At 41.6% G+C, this 20,165-nt stretch overlaps 1 long non-coding RNA gene across 16 annotated transcripts in view; it reads right to left on the reverse strand.

Moving 5' to 3' along the window:
• LOC146404668 (uncharacterized) overlaps window positions 1-20,165 on the reverse strand; it is an 89,274-nt gene that overhangs the window by 29,771 nt on the left and 39,338 nt on the right. Inside the window, exon 2 of one of the 16 annotated variants that reach the window (XR_014841343.1) lies at window positions 6,783-6,870. The exons of the other annotated variants lie outside the window; for them this stretch is intronic. This is a non-coding gene — a long non-coding RNA (uncharacterized LOC146404668). The remainder of the gene's footprint in view (window positions 1-6,782; window positions 6,871-20,165) is intronic. 16 annotated transcript variants of the gene reach the window in all.

The raw sequence follows: 20,165 nt of genomic DNA on the forward strand, positions 1-20,165 counted from the left end.
GGAAATGACCTTGATGATCAGAAAGTCCCCACCACACATCCCAGACACCAAGGCATTTCAGGAGATTAAATTCTTTTCCTCTGAAATCTCAGCTATTTTGATGTTCAATTTCTATGAGTTGAAGGAAGAAGTAATTCTTTTTCCAATTTTGTTTTTTATTGTTATGCTTTAACTCTCCTCACTTACTTGTAGGTACGGTGAAGAAATTGGGGAAAAGCATGTACAATGGAAATGAAAAATGAACAAAATGCATGAGGGGGTTTCTTGAGTTGGAGGAGAGCAATATTGGAAGAATGTTGGAAGACAAGGCAATTCTGGGCAGAGTGCATGGTCTATGGAAGAGCAGGTGTCACAGGTGGGGGGGGGACCTCCTGGGCTTAAGGGGTGGGTGTCCATGGGACAGTGGAGAGACCACATGCAGTGACCATGTGGCCAGTCAGGTACCATCCTCCCTGAAGGACCCCTGAGTCAGGGAAGAGATTCATACATTGTTAACAATCCCTGGATGGAAGAGGAGGACAGAGAGTTAAAGATGCCTTCATTTTAAAATGTGGAATGTGGGTGTAAACAGAGGAATGTTACAAATGTTGCAAGAAAGATGTGAACTGAAGTCCTTCAGGGGACCTCAGAGGATTCTGGGCTTCAGGCAAAAAAGCAGGGTTAAGCTGTACCAATTATTAAACCTAAAGGAGAGATGCTTGGGCATGACTTAACATGTGACTTTATATTTAAGTAAGCATCAAATTCAATCTGAAACATCATAGCCACTGTACACTAGACAGGGGATGATTATTAGTCTTTTAAAGTAATAGTTCCTAGCAAAATCTTAAAAATTAGAGGATAGTTCTGTTGTGACCACAAGGAGTATGTGTTTTTTGGTAAAGTTGGGGAGGAAATCTAATGGTTCTGTGTATTTTTTTTTTTTCTTTCTCTCTCCCATTCCTAGAATTTACACAGACTCACTTCTTTGGGCTGGAATTTCCCAAGTTCTCATGTGAATCCTCCTTGCTTAAATAAGCTAGTAGCTGACTTCGAGAAAGTCCTACAAGGACCTTGAGTTCCCACAATGTTTTACATTGCTATTTTAAAGATTCAGTATTTTAAATATTTTGATGTGGATCAATGTGCAGTTCTGTTTTATGCATTCTCATTCCTCCTCATGTTTCTCTCCAGCTCTTTCCAGAAGAACCTCAGGCATCACTGGTGAGGATGGGCTGGAGTAGAACTCATTCAGTCCACTGCAGGTAATGAAGGAACCTTCACCAACCTGCAACCCTGTTCACATAACTGCAGGCACCCTGGGCACCACTGGCCAGGCCGCCACTTCCTAAAGCCCAAGTAAATGTATTTCCTGTACCATGAAAGCCCTAGAGAGGGAGGAGAAGATTAAATATAGCTTGTTTTTCATTTGCCGTTTTATTTGAAATTGTCAATTTTATATTACTGCTAAGCCATGAAAGTGTTTTCGATTGTGTGTTTTTTAAAAAGCCATGTTATATCTGCAAAATATTTTTCATACAAATCCTTATTACTTTCAACCAATGATGACCCGTTTGGTTAATAGCAATTAGATATAGTGTGATGAAACTTCTTTTGTATGATAATTATACATACTTTTTTTTTTTTAATCTTGCTTCTTCAAGGAATTGGAAGAAATTTGCTCTTGCCTTGAACAAAATTGACAGTGCCAATATTTGCTGTAAAATAAGTCAATGTGATTCAAGCAGCTTGAGTTTTGGGATTACTGAGAGATTCATATTTTTAAAATAAATCCTGAACTTAATATAGACCTTTGTGGGATATTCTAGGTGGTAAATATATATTTGTATGTTGACCTTGTGATCAATTCTCAAACTTTACCAGCTATTTTGGTGTTTTTTTCCCCAAAGCAGTCACCTGGGAGTAACCCTTTTTATATCTTTCAGACACTGCAGCATCTATAAATAGCTTTGTAGCATTACATGAAGTAAGACAGTCCCATATCCCATTGCATGAACAATGTAGAATTTCGGATCTTGAATTAAAAGTAATTTAAATGGGGTTTTGGTTTCAGTAATGAATTTAAAAGCAAGACACAAATCACAAATGAGTGACAAACAGATGTTTCTCTGATAGTTGGATTCCTTAGAAAATTGACTATAAATTCAGGAAGATAATTATTAACACTGGATTTTATAATCAGGATGATTTGGCTGGTTATCTACAAAGTCATTAAAATGTGTCAGAAGAATCAAATATATATTGTAGGCCAAGCAGGAACTACTGCTGGCCTTCATTGAAATCCCTTCTGCATATCTCTTTACGTAACTTAATTAGCAAAGTTAAAATTAAGATGAGACTCCAGTGTGTTTAGATGAAACAATTTCTATGAGAGGACACTTCATTAAAACATTTAATAATGCAGTAAGCTCTTGGTTATCAAAGGAATCTCTTCAAACTATTTTCCCAATGAATATAATTATTCAATATAAAATATTTGTGTTGTTCAGGAAAACTCCAAATACTGCTTCTGCCATGGGCTGGCACTTGTTGTATACTCTGCTCATAATCATGGCTTTCTAGTATTTATAGCAATGCTGTCACTAGAGTGTATCCAACATGGCTTTATTGAGTGTCTAGGACATGCCTGACAATATTCTGGGCTCCACTGGAGTAACAGGGAAGTGGGCAAGGTACCTACTCCCATGAAGCTGCCTCATTCTGCGGCAGTCAGGCAAAAAACACAGAACCTAATCAGTAACATAGATATTTAGCCATCTATAGAGTTGTGCGACCATCATTAAAATTGGTTTTGGAAATTTTCACCCCCCCAAAAAAGTCTGTACTCTTTAGCTGTCACCCCCAATTCTCCTATCCCCATGAGCCCTAGGCAGCCACTAATTTCTGTCTTCACAGATTTCCCTATCCTGGATGTTTTCTAAAATGAATCATACAATATGTGGCCTTTTGCACAGGCTTTTTTTTAAACGTAGCATAATGTTTACAAGGTTTGTCCATGTTGTGCCATATATTGCTGTTGCTTCTGGTTGTTGAATAGTATTTCATTAAATGGACTTTATTTATCCATTCATCAATTGGTGGACATTTGTGTTGTTTTCTTTTTTTTTTTTTTTTTTTTGCTGTTATGAATGATGCTATGAATATTCCAGATTGAGTTTTTGTGTGGACATAGATTTTCTTTTTTAAGAGGGTACATACTTTGGAGTGGATTGGGAAAGTTACATGGTAATTCTTTGTTTAATATTTTTAGGACCTGCCAGGCTGTTTTCCAAAGTGGTGACTTTATTTTGCATTTTTACCTACAGTGTGTGAATGTTTCATTTCTCCACATCCTCTACAACGCTTGTTATTATCTTTCCTTTTTTTCTTTCTTTCTTTTCTTTCTTCTTTCTCTCTCTCTCTTTCTTTCTCTCTTTCTTTCTTTCTTTCTTTCTTTCTCCCTTTCTTTCTTTCTTTCTTTCTTTCTTTCTTTCTTTCTTTCTTTCTTTCTTTCTTTCTTTCTTTCTTTCTTTCTTTTCTTTCTTTCTTTCCTGCCTTCCTGCCTTCCTGCCTTCTTTTCTCTTTCATTTTAGCCATGCTAGTGAGTGTGAAAGGCATTTCATTGTGGTGAAATTTGCATTTGCATTTCCCTAAGGAATAATGATGTTGAACCTTTTTCCATATTCTTATGGGTCATTTATATAAACTCTCTTTAAAGAAATGTCTATTCAGTACCTTTGCCTATTTTTGAATTTAATTGTTTGCCTTTGTTACTGAGTTATAAGAACTCTTTATTGTATATATATTCTAGACATGTCTCTTATCAGATCTATGATCTGCAAATATTTCCTCCCATTCAGTGTATTTTCTTTTTACTCTATGATATCTTTTGACACACAATTTAAAGAAATTTTATGAAGTTCAATTTATTTTATTTTTCTCTAGTTCCTTGGGCTTTCAGTGTCATATATTTGAAACCATTGCCAAATCCAAAGTTGCAAAGATTAACCCCTGCATTTTCTTCTAAGAGTTTTATAGTTTTAGCTCTTCCATTTAGGTCTTTAATCCATTTTGAGTAAATTTATACATATGGTGTGAGATAGGGATAATGTACTGTTTTTCATAGGGCCTTTACTCCACAGGGAGGAACATTAAAAATAAAAGTCGTGTCAGAAAAATAGCAATAAATTTATTAAAAACTTTTTTGCTAGCTCTTTTCTGTGGATAAAATAGAAAAATTCCTAGTTTTCAAGGTTACATGGTACACTGACAGATGTAGAGAAATAAATACATACAACAAAGTTAAGTGATGTAAGAACTATAAAAGCTACATACAGAGTGGTAAAAGGAGAGAGAGAGTGCTGAGGGGCTCTTTTTCTACTGAGTTATCATAGTGGACTTCTCAGGTAAGGTGATACTTGAACAGGGACTTGAAGAAAGTGACAGAGTACACCCTGGACATATCAGGTTGAAAAACTTCTAGGGAGAGAGAGTTACAACCTGCACAACCACCCTGAGGTGGGAGTGTGCCAGGCATGTCTGAGAACAGCGAGAGGATATGTAAGCAGAAAGAGTAGAGGAGTGATAGGCTGGGAGAGCTAGAACTCCTGGTTCCTCATGGATCAAGGGAGAATCTTTGCCTGTAACACTGATTGAGATTAGAAGACACGGGGCAGGGGCAGGACTGAGCAGAGGGATCAGGTGATCTGATTGATGTTTAGGAAGGGTCACCTTGCTGCAGGCGGGAGAATGATCTGAAACTAATTAGGAAGAAGTAATTCAGGCTAGAGAGGCTGAAGGCTTGGTTCAAGGTGGCAGTGCTGGAGATGGTCAGAAGCTGGGCATATTGGGAAGAAACAACCAAAAGACAGGAGATATGAGGAAAGAAAGAAGTTCAGGAGCATTCAAGGATTTTGGGGCTGGGCAACTGAAAGCGTAAGTGCCGTTAACTAAGATGGGTGACATGATGGGTGTGCTTATCTCAGGGAAAATTTAAGAGTTCAGCGTGGGGCATATAGGATCAATGTGCTTATTGACACCAATGTGGAAGTAAGTGGGTGGTTTGATACAATTCTTCGAGGAGGGGAAAGGTCTGAGTGGGAGGGATATATTAGATGGTTTAGAGTCCAGAGCTGGTGTTCTCAGCCTCCAGACTGGATGAGGTCACTTAGGGAGTGAGGAAGACAGAGAGGGAGGAGGTATAAGAACTGACTCCTGTGGGCTTCCAGTGGTCCCTTCCTCAATGGAGAAAGGAAGAAGAATGGGCAAAATAGTCCAAGCAGATGTGAAAGGAAGTGAGGTTACCCTAGAGACATTGGGGTAGTGGGCTCAAGGGGAAATTGTGGGGAGACAGAATAAGGGCAGTGAGTAAGATGACAGTACATTATTTAGGCTCAACAGATCTTTCCTGAGCATTCCCCATGCTTAGAAAAGAGACCCAAATCCAGCCTTTGTGATGATGAGATTCTAACAGAGACAGACAGATATTATGCAAATTATGCAACACTAGAAAGGGATTCCTGCATTGAAAAAACAGAGTAAGAAGTGCAAGAAAGAGGAACCCAGGTGAATGCATGATTTTGACCTGAAAACTACAAGGACTGGGTCTCTAAGAAGGGGAGAACATGGGTGAAACAGATGGGGGGGTTCTTAATAATTTTTTGTGCTCAGTTATTATTTATAAAATACTAAATTAATAAGTTTTCAGGAAATTAACATCCAGTCAAATATATTTAGCAATAATAGTCTACTAACTTAACCTCATTTTAACGTTTAAGGTCTTTCAAAATTTCATTAGTTTTAATATGCTAATATGGCATTGTCCCAAGCCTATGATAGACCATGAGGATTTTATTTTTTTGCTTAGTTTTATTTTATTTTATTTTATTTTATTTTATTTTATTTATTTTATTTTATTTTATTTTATTTAATTTATTTTATTTTATTTTATTTTATTTATTTTATTTTATTTTATTTTATTTTATTTTATTTTATTTTATTTTTAAGGCCGCAGGTGCAGCATATGGAAGTTGCTAGTCTTGGGGTTGAATTGGAGCTGCTTGCCTACACCACAGCCATAGCAACGAGGGATCTGAGCCACATCTGTGACCTAAACCACAGCTCATGGCAATGCCAGATCCTTAACCCACTGAGCAAGGTCAGGGATTGAACTTGCATCCTCATAGATACGAGTCAGATTCATTTCTGCTGTGCCACAATGGGAAATCCTGACCACGAGGATTTTAGTTTGAATAATGTCTTTGACATTAGCTGGTAAGTGTTTTCCATGAAAGAATTTGTAGAATATATTTTTAATGACTCTTTTTTGAGCTCCTCAATTTGGATTCTGAATAAGTAGGCATCTACTGTGTGTATGAGTGACCTATGTTTGTGAATGATTAATGCTCTTAAAAAGGTTAACATCTTTGGTTTGAGAAAGTTAAATAAATCTTTACATATTTAGGCTATATAGTTCTCTAGGAAGTGCCAAATTTAGGTATCGGATAAGGTCTTGTCTGTGACACTTTTCACCTATAACTTATGGCTCTGTAGAGTTTTAACATATGTTAATCCCAATTGTATATCCATGTATTTATCTACTGAAATAAAACCAATTTCCAATAACTTCCTTTTTGCAACTGAAATGATTCTCTGGATGAAAAACTTCCAGAGGAAATATCACACTCTCTGAAGCACGAGCTGATTCCTTGGGAAGCTAGTGGCTCATGGAGGAGCCCTGTCATGGCGACTGGTTTATATCTCAAATATAAGCATCATCACATTGCATTGAATTATATGCTCACCTGTCTGTCCCCTTGGATCGATTGGGTGCTCTTGAGAGCCAAGCACCATGATCTGTCCATTTTGTAGCCCCCAGAATCTACATGGTTCCTGGAGGATGGAAGATGTTGGGTAGCTGTTGAGTGAATGAAGACATCCAGGAAAATATAGAAACTTCCATATGCTGTAACACATACAAAGGCTGTATCTGAACTCTCCCCCAGAGAAGTTAAAATGACAACAACCTCAAAGCAGCTTCTCCCTTGTACTTCGCTAAAGCAGGACCCAGACTTGGGGCCCACCTTTGTCTTCCTCCACAGCTTGCCAAGGAGCCTGAGAAACTGACACAAGAGAATAGGACAGAACCACCAGAGCCCAGGCATGAAAATGAGCAAACCTAGTGATTCCTTCTCAGCTTCCCTCATTTTCCTTCTTGTCACAGGAGTCAAAGTGTCCTTGTTAGCTTTAACTCAGAGGTGCTAATTCTATGATGTAGTGTGCTTAATTTTTCAGAGACTACAACCAAACACATAAGAGACAAATAGGTTATATCCTTTTCTGGCTACTCGAGGTCCCCAAAGCATTCTGGGTAGTAGACTAAGGCAATAAAACTGCTGCTCCCCCTACGTCATAAAGGACAGTCCACAGTGGGACAGGCAGTTCTTTCTAGACATCGTCTTGTCCTCAAGGCCACACTGCCTCCTTCGATGCTGCTCACATCATCAGTGTTTTAAGGAGTGCCTATTTAGAGCAAGAGAAAAATGCAGCTACCTAAGTATTTACACAGGGCATAGGGCTAGTTAAAAAAAAAAAAAAAAAAAAAATCCCACCGGTCTAGGATTTCTCCATTGCTTTGAAGGAACCAGGTAATTCTTTAGCAGCCACAGTCAAGGGTCACTTTAGCAATTGGAAACAATGATCAAGCAGCAAATTGCTGGCAGGGGAAATACAGACAGAAGGTAGCTTAAATTGATGGCTTCTGTGGAGGCCAAGGGAATTCAAAACAGAATTTGCCTGGGATTTTGCTTGCCCAAATCACCTTTGTGAAAGACCTGTGATGCCCAAACAATGTCCATACCCCAGAGCAGATTCACAAAGCTGGAATCAGGAGTTCCTAAATAAATAAACATTATTGTAGGGGGGACAAAATGACCATTTTCCAAAATAGGGCTTCCCCAGTTTACCGCCCCAGGTTGCTCTAACTGCATCATTATTCTCCAGCTAGCCAAGGAATTCATTATTTAGTGTTAGCAGGTGCCAGTCAATGTCAAAGAATCTTATATACAATTTACATGAATTTGAGCTTTATTTGACTGTGGTTGTTTATGACGTCTTTAGTTAATACTCATATGACATCGGCAGCAACTTAACCCCGATTAAGGATGAGTGCGTCCAGCTGGATATACATCTCTGTCCTGAAAAGATTTAGATGACCGTGGAGACAACTGTCACCATCGTCTGTCGCCCTGAACTCCACCAACAGACCCTATTTGTTCTTTTTTCCTCCAACTTTCAGGTCACAACCATGGCAGTCTGCCTATGCGTACCCACTACAATGACTCCTCATTGTCTGCAGGCTAAAACCGAGAATCCTTGGCAAATTATGCACATGGGGTTGGACCTGCTCACCTCCTCAGCCTCAGGGCTCAGGACGGTGCTCCCTGATGGAGCTTCCAGTTCTCCATGCAGCTCAGAACTCTCCCGTCTTCCACATCCTCCCTCTGCTTAGCAATTTCTGTTCCAGTGCCGTCCCCCAAGTCTCAGACCCTGCGTTTTGGCTGAATCCATTCTTTCTTCCATCAGCTAGGATGCCTTTTCCAAACACCAGGATCCCTGACACCGTCCGCACCTCTCCGCAGGTTCCCCTCTGTACCATGCACCTCTCCTCACCCCTTCTTGGTACTGGCTGTGCTCTGCTGTAGGTAATTGTCAGGGTTATAGCTTGTTCTCCTGGCTATTCCCAGGATCTAGTTTATTGTAAAGGCACAATACAGATTTAGTGAATAAATGATAACCCCCCAAACCTAAACCAAAAAAAGCCTGACTATTTTTGCATTTGAAAGAAGGCAATGTCGGTGTAAAAGAAAATCTAAGACTTGACTTTATAGCACCAAGGCATGAGCTTGAACCCTTGCATCTTCAGGAAATCACTTCTCTTCTGGGAGACCCAGTTTGCGTATCCTGTAGAATAAGGGGAATGATGCTTTTCTTATAAGGAATCTACGATGACCAAAGCTTTACTATCACATGACGGGATCAGTGCAGTATTTAAAATATTGTTGGTGGAAGTAAATTATTCATCATATCCACAAATGTAATGGATGAATGTTGATGGGCAGAGCAGCGGGGCAAAGCCGATTCCTCCCTCCCCACATGACCTCATGGCACCTTTGCTGAATTGCCATAACTGAGCTCCAGGCTTCTTCTCGAATCATCCCCGGAACTACTCAACAGATACACACACACACTGGCGATGCTTCGGTGGTGGGGGGGAGCTGGATACCTCACATCCCAAACCCTCAAGTAAATACTTCCAGTACACTGGCCAGCAGATGATTCTTTGTGGTCTGCCTACAGGTGAAGTCAAGTTCCTGAAGGTATCCATGAGGATGCAGGTTCGATTCCTGGCATCTCTAAGTAGGTTAAGGATCCAGCATTGCTGTGAGCTGTAGTGTTGGCCACAGATGTGGCTCGGATCTGGTGTTGCTGTGGCTGTGGTGTAGGCCGGTGGCTACAGCTCTGATTGGACCCCCGGCCTGGGAACCTCCACATGCTGCAGGTGTAGCCCTAAGAAGACAAAAGACCAAAAAAGGGATTAAAAAGGCCCTGAAAAGCAAAATAAATAAATAAAGAAACACATAAATAAAAGGTATGTGCTTATGGTCCAAGAAAACAGTGGATCAAGGAAGGGACGATGAGGGTAGAAGATCCAGGATTCAGCACTGGGACAGTGTGTGGTATCTGTGTGCATCCTTTTTTTCTTTTTAACATCATGTCTTCTTTATCAGGTACTGTTAAAGGAATTTAGCCATGTCTAATAAATTGGGCATCATTTTCAAAGGGTCAGTAGATTTCTTTGGAAAAGGATACATTGTCTTCGGAATCTGAAGGTGTATTAACTTTAAGAGGCAACAATAATTATAACAACATAAAAGTAACACTAATTGAGAGCTGCAGTAAGCCTGGTCCATGGGCAATTTGATCTAGATTTTATTCCTCAGTGATATCTGAGAAGGTTCCAGATGTTAAAGGAAAATACCCAGGAGTCTGCTGGTGGCTCAGGGGGTTAAGGATCCGGAGTTGTCAACTGCTATGGTTCAGGTCACTCCTGTGGTGCGGATTCGATACCTGGCCCAGGATCGTCCACGTGCCGTGGTCATGGTCCCCTGCTCCAAAAGGAAACTATCAGATCTTAGGTTTTCCATAAGGAGAAGAAAATTTTTATTTCACTTTCCAGGAGAGAAAAATAAAGGAGGCTGTGTCCTGGCTTATTTCTGCCCCACCCTCCCTCCTACTTGGTTGGTAGGTGTGACTTGAGCGGTGAGTTTGGGAAACAAGTTAGGTGCTGTGTGGGCGCTGGCATAACCTGCACTGTTTGGATGCTACTGTCCAGGGAGCAAGTGTATTGTGGCCTGTCCTTGGCTTTGGTAAGCTCAAGGGATCAGGCTTCACCCATGTGAGACCCTGAGCAGATGGTAAAATAACTGCGCTGGGAGACGTGCCTATTTAAAACCCATTTATTTTAATTTTTTTTTAATGGCTGCACTTGCAGCATATGGAAGTTCCTGAGCTAGGCGTCTCATCATAGCTGCAGCTGCGGGCCTATACCACAGCCATGGCAACACCAGATCCAAGCCACATCTTTGATCTATGCTGGATCCTTAACCAACTGACCAGGGCGAGGGATCAAACCTGGATACAGGTTGGGTTCTTAACCCACTGGGCCACAATGGGAACTCCCCAAAACATATCATTAAATCAGCTTTCATAGAAATACAGCTGGTGTTTTCATTCTTGTCTCCTATGTCTTCATTCTTAATGGATTCCAAACTGGGAGGTTAAGGTAGACTTTTTGCTTTCCACCTCAAACTCTCAAACCAAAATTTTAACCAGAAAGTCAAACATTGAGTAACAAGTTTGCATTAACAGCACAGTCTTTGAGTCTGTGAGAGCAGCACACAGCACTTGCTCAAGAATGAGACGACTAATTCAGAGCGGCCACAAGGAAATCGGATTTGTGAAGATCTGGTCCTCAGAATAGTCTTCTTTTGAAGAGACAGAGAGACTGATTTGAATAATATGGGCATGGCCATAGCTTGGCCTGGGAATTTAAATTTATTTATTTATTTATTTTTTTGTCTTTTTTTTTTTTTTTTTTTTGCCATTTCTTGGGCCACAACCATGGCATATGGAGGTTCCCAGGCTAGGAGTCGAATCGGAGCCATAGCTGCCAGCCTATGCCAGAGCCACAGCAACTCAGGATCTGAGCCGCGTCTACAACCTACATCACAGCTCACGGCAACGCCGGATCTTTAACCCATTGAGTGAGGCCAGGGATCGAACCCGCAACCTCATGGTTCCTCGTCGGATTCGTTAACCGCTGCGCCATGACGGGAACTCTGGGAATTTAAATTTAAATACACTTTGTGTGTACATACACACAAACCATCATTTCTAAAATATACATCTGGAGTAGTCTTGTGGCTCAGTGGGTTAAGAATCTTGCATTGTCACTGTAGCATCTTGGGTTGCTGCTGTGGCACAGTATCCATCCCTGGGCTGGGAACTTCCATGTGCCGTTGGCGTGGCCAAAAAATAAAAACCGAAACAAACAAGGGAGTTCCCATTGTGGAGCAGCAGAAACGAATCCGGCTAGGATCCATGAGGATGCAGGTTCGATCCATGAGGATGCCTTGCTCAGTGGGCTAAGGGTCTGGGGTCACCAGCTGTGGTGTAGGTCACAGATGCAGCTCAGATCCTACATTGCTGTGGCTGTGGCGTAGGCTGGCAGCTGTAGCTCTGATTCGACCCCTAGCCTGGGAACCTCCATATGCCATGGGTGTGGCCCTAAAAAGACAAAACAAAATAAACAAAATGATCTTGTTGGGGAGCAAAATGTAAGGGTGTTTTTTTTTTTTTTCCCCCGCACCCACAGCATGTGGAAGGTCCAGGGTGTGCAACCTATAGCACAGCTGCAGCAATGCAGGATCCTTAACCCACTGTGCCACAGTGGGAACTCACTAAAATATGAGTTTTTTAAACAAAATCCTACCATTCACCTTCTGACTTGAATCATACTTCCATTTATCCTAGACCATCATCTCCTTTTGCTTGACAATAACTTTTCTTACCATCTCAAAATGGAATTTTAAACTACTAGTAAAATAAAAATATTCAGGTCACCCACCCATTTAAATGGAGCATAGGAAATAAATATTGTAAGAATTTTTTTTATTATACCCATTGTTAATCTTATCTGTGTCCTTTAAATACAAATATTTGATTTGTGTGGGTGACACACAAAAGAACCCCAATTATGCATTTGGGAAGGAAAACATGAATTAAATCTCATCCTATCCAATGAATGAATGAATTATTAATATTAACATTAACAATACTAAGAAAGAAAGACATTGTTTAATTTGTACAAACACAGTGATTTTTAGAACTCATACATGTGAGGATATTTTATAGGTTATTGTCACATCTGCTCCTAGGAGGCACCAAGACACTGCCATTGCTAAATCTGGATGCTCCAGGGTTTTTATCTCCCCCTGAGTTATAACTGAGTTTTTCTGGGATAAGATCAGAAGAGTTCAAGATCGAGTGAGTCAACTAGAGACAAGCTTCCTGGCAATGACATACTATGCAGAATTTTCCTCTTTCTCTGACACTCTGAAAGGAAGGTTAGATTAGGTCTGAGATTACAAGAAAAATTCCTTGGGAAGTAAACTTTTCTATAGGAGAGTGAAAAGTGCCACTCAGAGGAGTCAGACAGATAGCCCTCTCGCCCCCGACGTCAATGGGAAATTCAAGTCCATTGATTGTTCTTGGCAAAGAGAGTTTTCAGATGATTGACATAAATTGCTATCTTGGAAGAAGTGTAAAGAAATGTCATTTCCAAAATTAAATAGCTCGAATCTCTGTGGCCAGGGGCTGGGTGTCGGGTGGACCCCTACCGCACAGCAGGGAGCTCGCCTGGCATTTAGCTCAGTTACACGGATGCACTGATCCTCAACTTCTGAAAAGGGAGGAAAGAAAAGGAAAGGGTCAGAGGGATTCCATTGCTTAGAAAAGCAAAGCCTCAAGATACCCAAACCAAGCAGAGGGACAGACAGGTCCCTTTTACACCTAGCCTTGCTTTGTTTCATGTTTTCATCGTTACAGACTGGAAAGAAAAGAGGAAAATTTCTGATGAATCATCTGATGTGACCAGAGAGTGAACAAGCATCCCTCTCTCAGAATCTCTGCCAAGGAGCCGCAATTGCCTGCCTTGGGAGGAAGGAAGGAGGAAGTGCATGCAGAAAGAGAACTCTGATGAATCAAAGACACCTCAGCATACAATTTGCCAACTTTCATCCCATCTTACAAGATTTCAGGAAGCAACACTCCCAGAGCTGCTTTCAGACGCGGGGGCTTTGGCAAGTGCAGACCTCAGGGTGGTACTTAACATGTGAAGTTAGTGCTTTGCTGGCTTGCTAATTGCATTGTGTCAACAGAAACAATTTCTGCTAGAAAAAAAAAACCATATCGATGATTTTTCAGTGATGAGTCTGAATATATGTGTCTTAGAAGAGTGAGAAATGCCATAACAAACTGCTAACATCTAAACTCATGGAGCCACGTGCCTTTAGAAAAATAAGAGGTGTACGTAAATATCTTCACGCGTTGATTGTTGAAAGGAACAGAAAATTCCACAAGAGAGTGTTTTTTGGAATCCCGCAGTGGGCTTGGAGTTTTTGTTTCATATCAGATCTTTAGAATAGACTGGCTGGTTTGCCGGGGCATCAAACAGCCATACACTTAGCTCAGTGCTGTCCTGTTCTCTGTTTAGCACTGCCTTCCTTGGGAATGTGGTCCTGGTCAGTGCTTCCAAAACCTTGATTTCAGAGTTCCCTCTGTGGCTCAGTGGTTAACGAACCGGACCACTAGCCATGAGGATGTGGATTCGATCCCTGGCCTCACTCAGTGGGTCAAGGCTCCAGCATTGCTGTGAGCTGTGGTGTAGGTTGCAGATGTGGCTTGGATCCCATATTGCTGTGGCTGTGGTGTAGGCTGGCAGCCGCAGCTCTGATTTGACCCCTAGCATGAGAACTTCGATATGCTGCAGGTGCAGCCCTAAAAAGCAAAAAACAAAAACAAAACTCTGAATTCAACATCTTACCATTTTCCCTATCTTGACACCCTCGAAACTATTAGGAAAATTTTCCAGTTGTCTTGGGCTATAGAGTAAATTATTCCCAAACCCAGTCTTTAAAAATAGCTTTTTCATTACGCTCAGGGATTCTGTGGGTCAGAAATTCAGAATGGATTTGGGGGGAAGGTGGTTGTCTGGCCTTCAGCTGAGAAGGCTTCAACTTTTTTTTGGTTGTAATTCCCTGTCATTTTATAGGATATTTCACAATTTATTTTATGGAAAAGGAAGATAAGATACAGTTTGGCTCTTTTGTTTTACACTTTAAAATTACAACTATTGAAAGATGATAAAATCGAAAGATTATACAATTTCTGTTACTATTTTTGGCCACACCAGTGGCATGTGGACATTCCTGGACCAGAGATTGAACGCGTGCCATAGCAGTGACCCAAGCCACAACAGTGACAATGCCTGCCAGATCCTTAACCTGCTGTGATGCAAGGGACCATCCTAGATTCTACAACTCTAAAGTTGATGACAGAAAAAAAAATAAAGTGATGATGGAAGATTTGCCATTTTTTCTGAGACCTGAGAATGGAATTGTTCAACATTCAGTGAGGGACCTTGCATTGGAAATAACACTGACATACACAGAGAAACTGAAGCAAGGTTCCTACCTAGAAATGTGGCCTTGGAGCCATCAGCGGTAGAATCTGCGATGAAACCTGCAGTTTTCTGCATTTGAACCTCTTTCCTGTTTCTCTAGACAACACTACTGTGGGCGCTTATTTGCGAATTCAGAAAGCATCACCTGAAGAGACTACATACTGTCTGATTCCAACTGTATAACTTTCTGGAAAAGGGAAAACTCACTTTAGATGAGCAGGTGCCAGGAGTTAGAGGGGAGGGGAGAGATGGAGAGGGGGGAACACAGAGGATTTTTTGGGCAGTGGACCTGCTCTGCGTGATGTGATCATGGTGACTTGTGTCATTACACATTTGTCAACACCCATAGATGTACCAAAGTGAATCCTGATGTAGACCGTGGCCTTGGGGAGATAATGACGGTGTAGGTTCAGAGATTGCAGCCATGTCCCACTTTGCTGGGGAAGGCTGTGAGTGTGAGGAGATGGAGGCAAATGGGAGCTCTTTGGACTTTATGTTCCATTTTGCCATAAACCTAAAACTACTCAAAAAAAATAAAGTTTATTTTTTTAAAAAAGGCCCCTCGGGTGGATTTGCTTTCATATTGTTTGGAAGAAAAAAGTTTGGTACTCAACACAAGTGCTTTATGCGAAAACATGCTATCAAAATCAGGGTCCAGGGGAGTTCCTGTGGCACAGCGAAAATGAATCCGACTAGTATCCATGAGGATGTGGGTTTGATCCCTGGCCTTGCTCAGTGGGTTAAGGATCCGTCATGGCAGTGAGCTGTGGTGGAGGTCGCAGATGTGGCTTGGATCCTGAGTTACTGTGGCTATGGGGTAGGCGGGCAGCTGTAGCTCTGATTTGACCCCTAACCTGGGAACTTCCATATGTGATGGGTACAGTCCTTAAAAAATGCAAAACAAACAAACAAACAAAAATCAGGGTCCAGGAGTTTCTGCTGAGGCTCAATGGGTTTGGCAGCGTCTCTGCAGCACAGGGACGCAGGTTTGATCTGATCCCTGGCATTGCCACAGGCAAGGCATAGGCTGTAACGGCACCTGGGATCTGATCCCTGGTCCAGGCACTCCACATACCAAGAGAGAGCCAAAAAAGAAAAAAAGAAAGAAAAACACCAATTAATGAAAAACTCCAGCAAGCACATCCTTGTATGGAAGATTGAAATTTGCCAGAGAAAAGGCAACCAAGCCCCTCTCCAGTTTAACTGTTGGGAGAACTTAATACAAAGTGCCAGCAGATAGGACCATCTGCCAAGAAATGTGGGACCGAGGCGGTTTATGTTAAGAGGTGCTGGCTTTTAAAGCGAAGGAGGCCATTATTCATTTGACTGGTGCTGGACAGGCTCTTTTTGGCGCCCTGCTTTGGAGCATCCTGCCTTTCACAGACAGAACACATTAGAGGGGGTTCTGAAGGGAGCATCAGAGATGATAAAAGCTTTGGAAAATGTGACCCAGGAGAAAAGGTTAAGAGAAAGGGACACATTCAATCTACAGAAAAGAAGACCTGAGGGAGACATAAGAACTATTTTACTCCTACATAAAGGGATATTATAAAGAGGAGGGGGCCAATTATTCTCATTAGTCGATGGGGTCTAAACAGGAAGTAATAGGCTTACTCTGCAGCAGGGCAGACCGAGGTTAAATATGAGGACGAGCTTGAGCACTATCCGAAGTTAGAAAAGATGAAGGAGGCACGTCTTTCCTTAGAGATGGCTGGGGTTGAATTTAAAGCGTGATTAGTTGGGATGGGTGTGCGATGTCAAAATCCAGTCCTCTCTGACCAGTGGAGCTTGGGGGGGTCGTTTAATCCTCATCCTCCGCTTCACCAATAGAGTTTGGTATCTGTGTGAATGGACACAGCTATTTATATGTCGAAGGGTTTCCCATCCTACCTCTCAAGAGAAGGCACGCTCTTAAATGAACGTCAAAAGACATTTATTACATCTGTTATTAGAGAGGGCACAGTGTACTATTTCCTAATTCTGGAAATGTACAACTTCCATCAACCTTTGAAATGTTTTGCAGAAACAGAACACTCAATCATGTCTAAACAAGTGGGTGACAAGAACATCTCAACGTGCTTTCTGTAAGGAATAAAATCGTATTACCCAATAGGTTTCTCCGTCTCTGACTTGCTCTGCTCCGTTCTGTCATTTCCTGGTTTTGCAATCAGGCTTTAGAAAACCCTTGGCACCTGAACCAAAGAAGAACAGCTCCAAACACTTACCCCCTACTGTGGCTTATTGGAATTTTATCTGCCTAAAGATTGGGCAAGTTTACCTCATTATTTCTCCACTCTCTTATTGGTCACAAAGTTTGTAGCCCTTGATACATCTTTTCATGGAGCTATTAAGTGAAACAGCCAGTAATGAGTGTCTCCATAATGACTCATTTAGTTCCTTCCACTGGAAGCAACGCATATTACTTCTGCAACACCTCACCTATTCCATTCAAGAAACCAGCAGCCCTGGTTAGTTGCCATTACAAACTTAGCATCTCTTGAAATCACTGATGCTGCAAAATGCTCCTTTAACGTCTCATCCTCTGATTTTTAAAATATGCGCTATCTTGTTTATTGTGAAAACAGTGAAAAAATATTGGAGATTCCTATGGTTTTCCTCTGTTTACATTTGCCCCAATCTCTTTCAAAGGCCCATTGTTCATCAACATCAGATAGATTGGACTCATTTAGAAGAACTCAAAGTACTTTAACATGACACCCTATCAAGCTTACCAGGATATCTCTGTGAAAAGAGTGTACTTTGAAATAATTCTGAATTTCTAAATCGATTAAAGACAAGCTTTCATTCATACAAGGCTATTGATGCTACAGAGGCCATGCCTGCATTTCCTGGTAACTGGAGCCTAAAGTAGCATCCAGGCCCTAAAGCTGGCCAAGATCATCTCACCAAGATCAAGCACAAGTTTATCATGGAGAAAAGTGCATCTGGGAGACACACTTGAAACAGTTCAATGTGGTATCTCTTGGCTTGGATTATGTTTTCCGTAGAGTTTCATGAGTAATGGGCTTTGTCTTCATAAAGGAAATAAGCCCTGAAGAACAAACTGGAATCAGATTTTACTAGATAATATTTACTCCACACTAAAAATTTATCATTTGACATTCTAAGTGTATTTGAAGTTCTGAGACTCAAATCAGAAGATATTTGTATTTAAAACAATTTTTTTCTATAACCTTATGGAAGTTCCTTTGCATATTAAAAATAAATAAAACACGCCTAAATGTCTGATTCATAAAATGAAGTCCTTTATCCCTTCTTGGAATGACAGCCACCACCTGCCTCTCATTCTCACCGGTGCCAAGTTCACCTTCTGAACTGCAAACTGACCATCCACGTTCCCTGTTTAAAAACCGTTATTGACTCTGAATTGTCGACAGAGAAAAGCCCAGACGTGAAGGATCTTGCTCCCATCAATACTTTTTTTTTGAATTTTTGGAGCATCGGATCTTTTTGCTTTTGACGATCAAAAATCAAATCTTACCAGTTATCATTCGGAACATATTAAAAGCATGAAGATTAAAACAAAAGCCAATCATCATCTCAGATTTAAGCACCTTGAAATCCACCCAATGTATCTGTATTTTCCACACGTCCATGCTTTATCTGTGATGATCTCTGTCTGAAATGTCTTCCTCCCCCTCGGCCACCTTGAGACTGATTTTTTTAACCTTTAAGAGTCAGGTAACATCTTGATAATGCTTTCTATGGCCCCTGACCCCCGGGGCAGCCTGTGGTGGTCATTTGGCTTAAATACTTATTATGTAAGTATTTAAATCTGCTCCATCGGATGGGGAGCTGCCTCAAGGCAAAGACTGTCTTATGCATTTTTATATCCTTGGCTCTGGGCCCTATGCCTGTGTCCGGTGGGTTTGATGCAGCATTGATAAGTGAATCAATGAATCGTTTTCTCCTAGTCAGTGCAGTGAATCATCTCCCAGTCAGTGCAGCATCCCGTCCGCTTACAGCCTCCACGTGCTGCAGGTGGGAAAACCATCCATTAAGTCGCTCTGGGTGAAAAAGAGCGCACATGGAGAGAGTTCTCTGCCTCCAGCTGGCTCATCTCTCTTTTTCAACTGTTTGTTTTTCTTCTTATCTCTTTAAGGCCAAACCTGTGGCATATGGAAGGTCCCAGGCAAGGAGTCAAATCGGAGCTGCAGTTGCTAGCCTACACCACAGCCACAGCCATAGCCACACCAGATCTGAGCCACATCTATGACCTATGCAGCAGCAGCAACCTGCCGAACGAAGCGGGGGGTGGAACCTTCATCCTCAAGGGCAGAGTGTCAGGTTCTTAACCCACTGAGCCACCACGGGAGCTCCACGGCTCACCTGTTGACCTTACTCCTTAAGTCAGGCTTCTCTGACTGGGTTTGAGTCTATAATATTCATCCGGTTCTTGGATTATCTGTTTCAAGGAAAATCATTGCTGTGTGTTAACATTCTTTCTGCCAATGACGTAGATTAACAATCATTGCATTTAATGAAACCATCCTGCCTGCTTTACAGTTTTTCTCAGCCCTGATTCTGTTTGTCACTGTGTTATGAGGTTCTCTGTTGTAAACTCCAGAAGGAATGCTGCTGCATTCAGTCTCTATAGAGCCGGGCATGGCCAGCACCCACTTCTGTGCCAACGATAAATCCTCACACTTCAAAGTTCGAGGCTGGCATTTCTCATTTGTGATGCTACACTTGTGTTCCACTACAAGATTGATTCCCGAATTCAAAGAATTCTAGCCAACGAATGATTAGAAATACATAATTTTAGGTGACAGCCATAGGTCTGCGGGAGAATGCTTTGATATTGGAAGAGAACACTTATCATGAGGCATATTATTGTGATGTGATTTGAACCCCAGGAGCTCTCCCCTCCCCCAAACAAGAAAGAAGGAGAGACTCATTTGGGAATCTTGAAAAACCACTTTTTGCAGGAGATGGGTTGTTTCAGGTCGGCCTTGAACTATTACTATGGGCTTATTGTGAAATGACAGACTGAGAATGAAAAGCAGTCTGAGGGAATGTGTCATCGTTTACATGTATCTTTTCCCTGATAAACGTGTGTCGTCGTGTTAACATATGTTTCTGTTCTCTTTGCTGGGACTTCCTCTTTTTAGTTCTGCAGAGGCTGTGTGCACAGGGGTGTGGCAGGGTGTGGCACAGAGAACAGGCAGTGCTGCGGGTCAGACCTCTGGGCCCCGGAAGGCACTGCCTCTGGGCCGTGACCTGCACCATTTTCTATCTGTAACTCAACATCTCGGTCCTTCCCAGTCCCCATTCGAACCGTATGGTCCCCAAGGTCTCGTCCGTCTTTACAACTGAATGAGTCTACTTGCCCTCTCAGGTTTAGGGTCCGCCCCCAGCGATG

This window comes from Sus scrofa, chromosome 3 (assembly GCF_054392235.1).
Source record: "Sus scrofa isolate SSC_HxYL_T2T_F1_AM1 chromosome 3, Sscrofa_HxYL_maternal_Yorkshire_Landrace_v2.0, whole genome shotgun sequence".
Taxonomy (NCBI): domain Eukaryota; kingdom Metazoa; phylum Chordata; class Mammalia; order Artiodactyla; family Suidae; genus Sus; species Sus scrofa.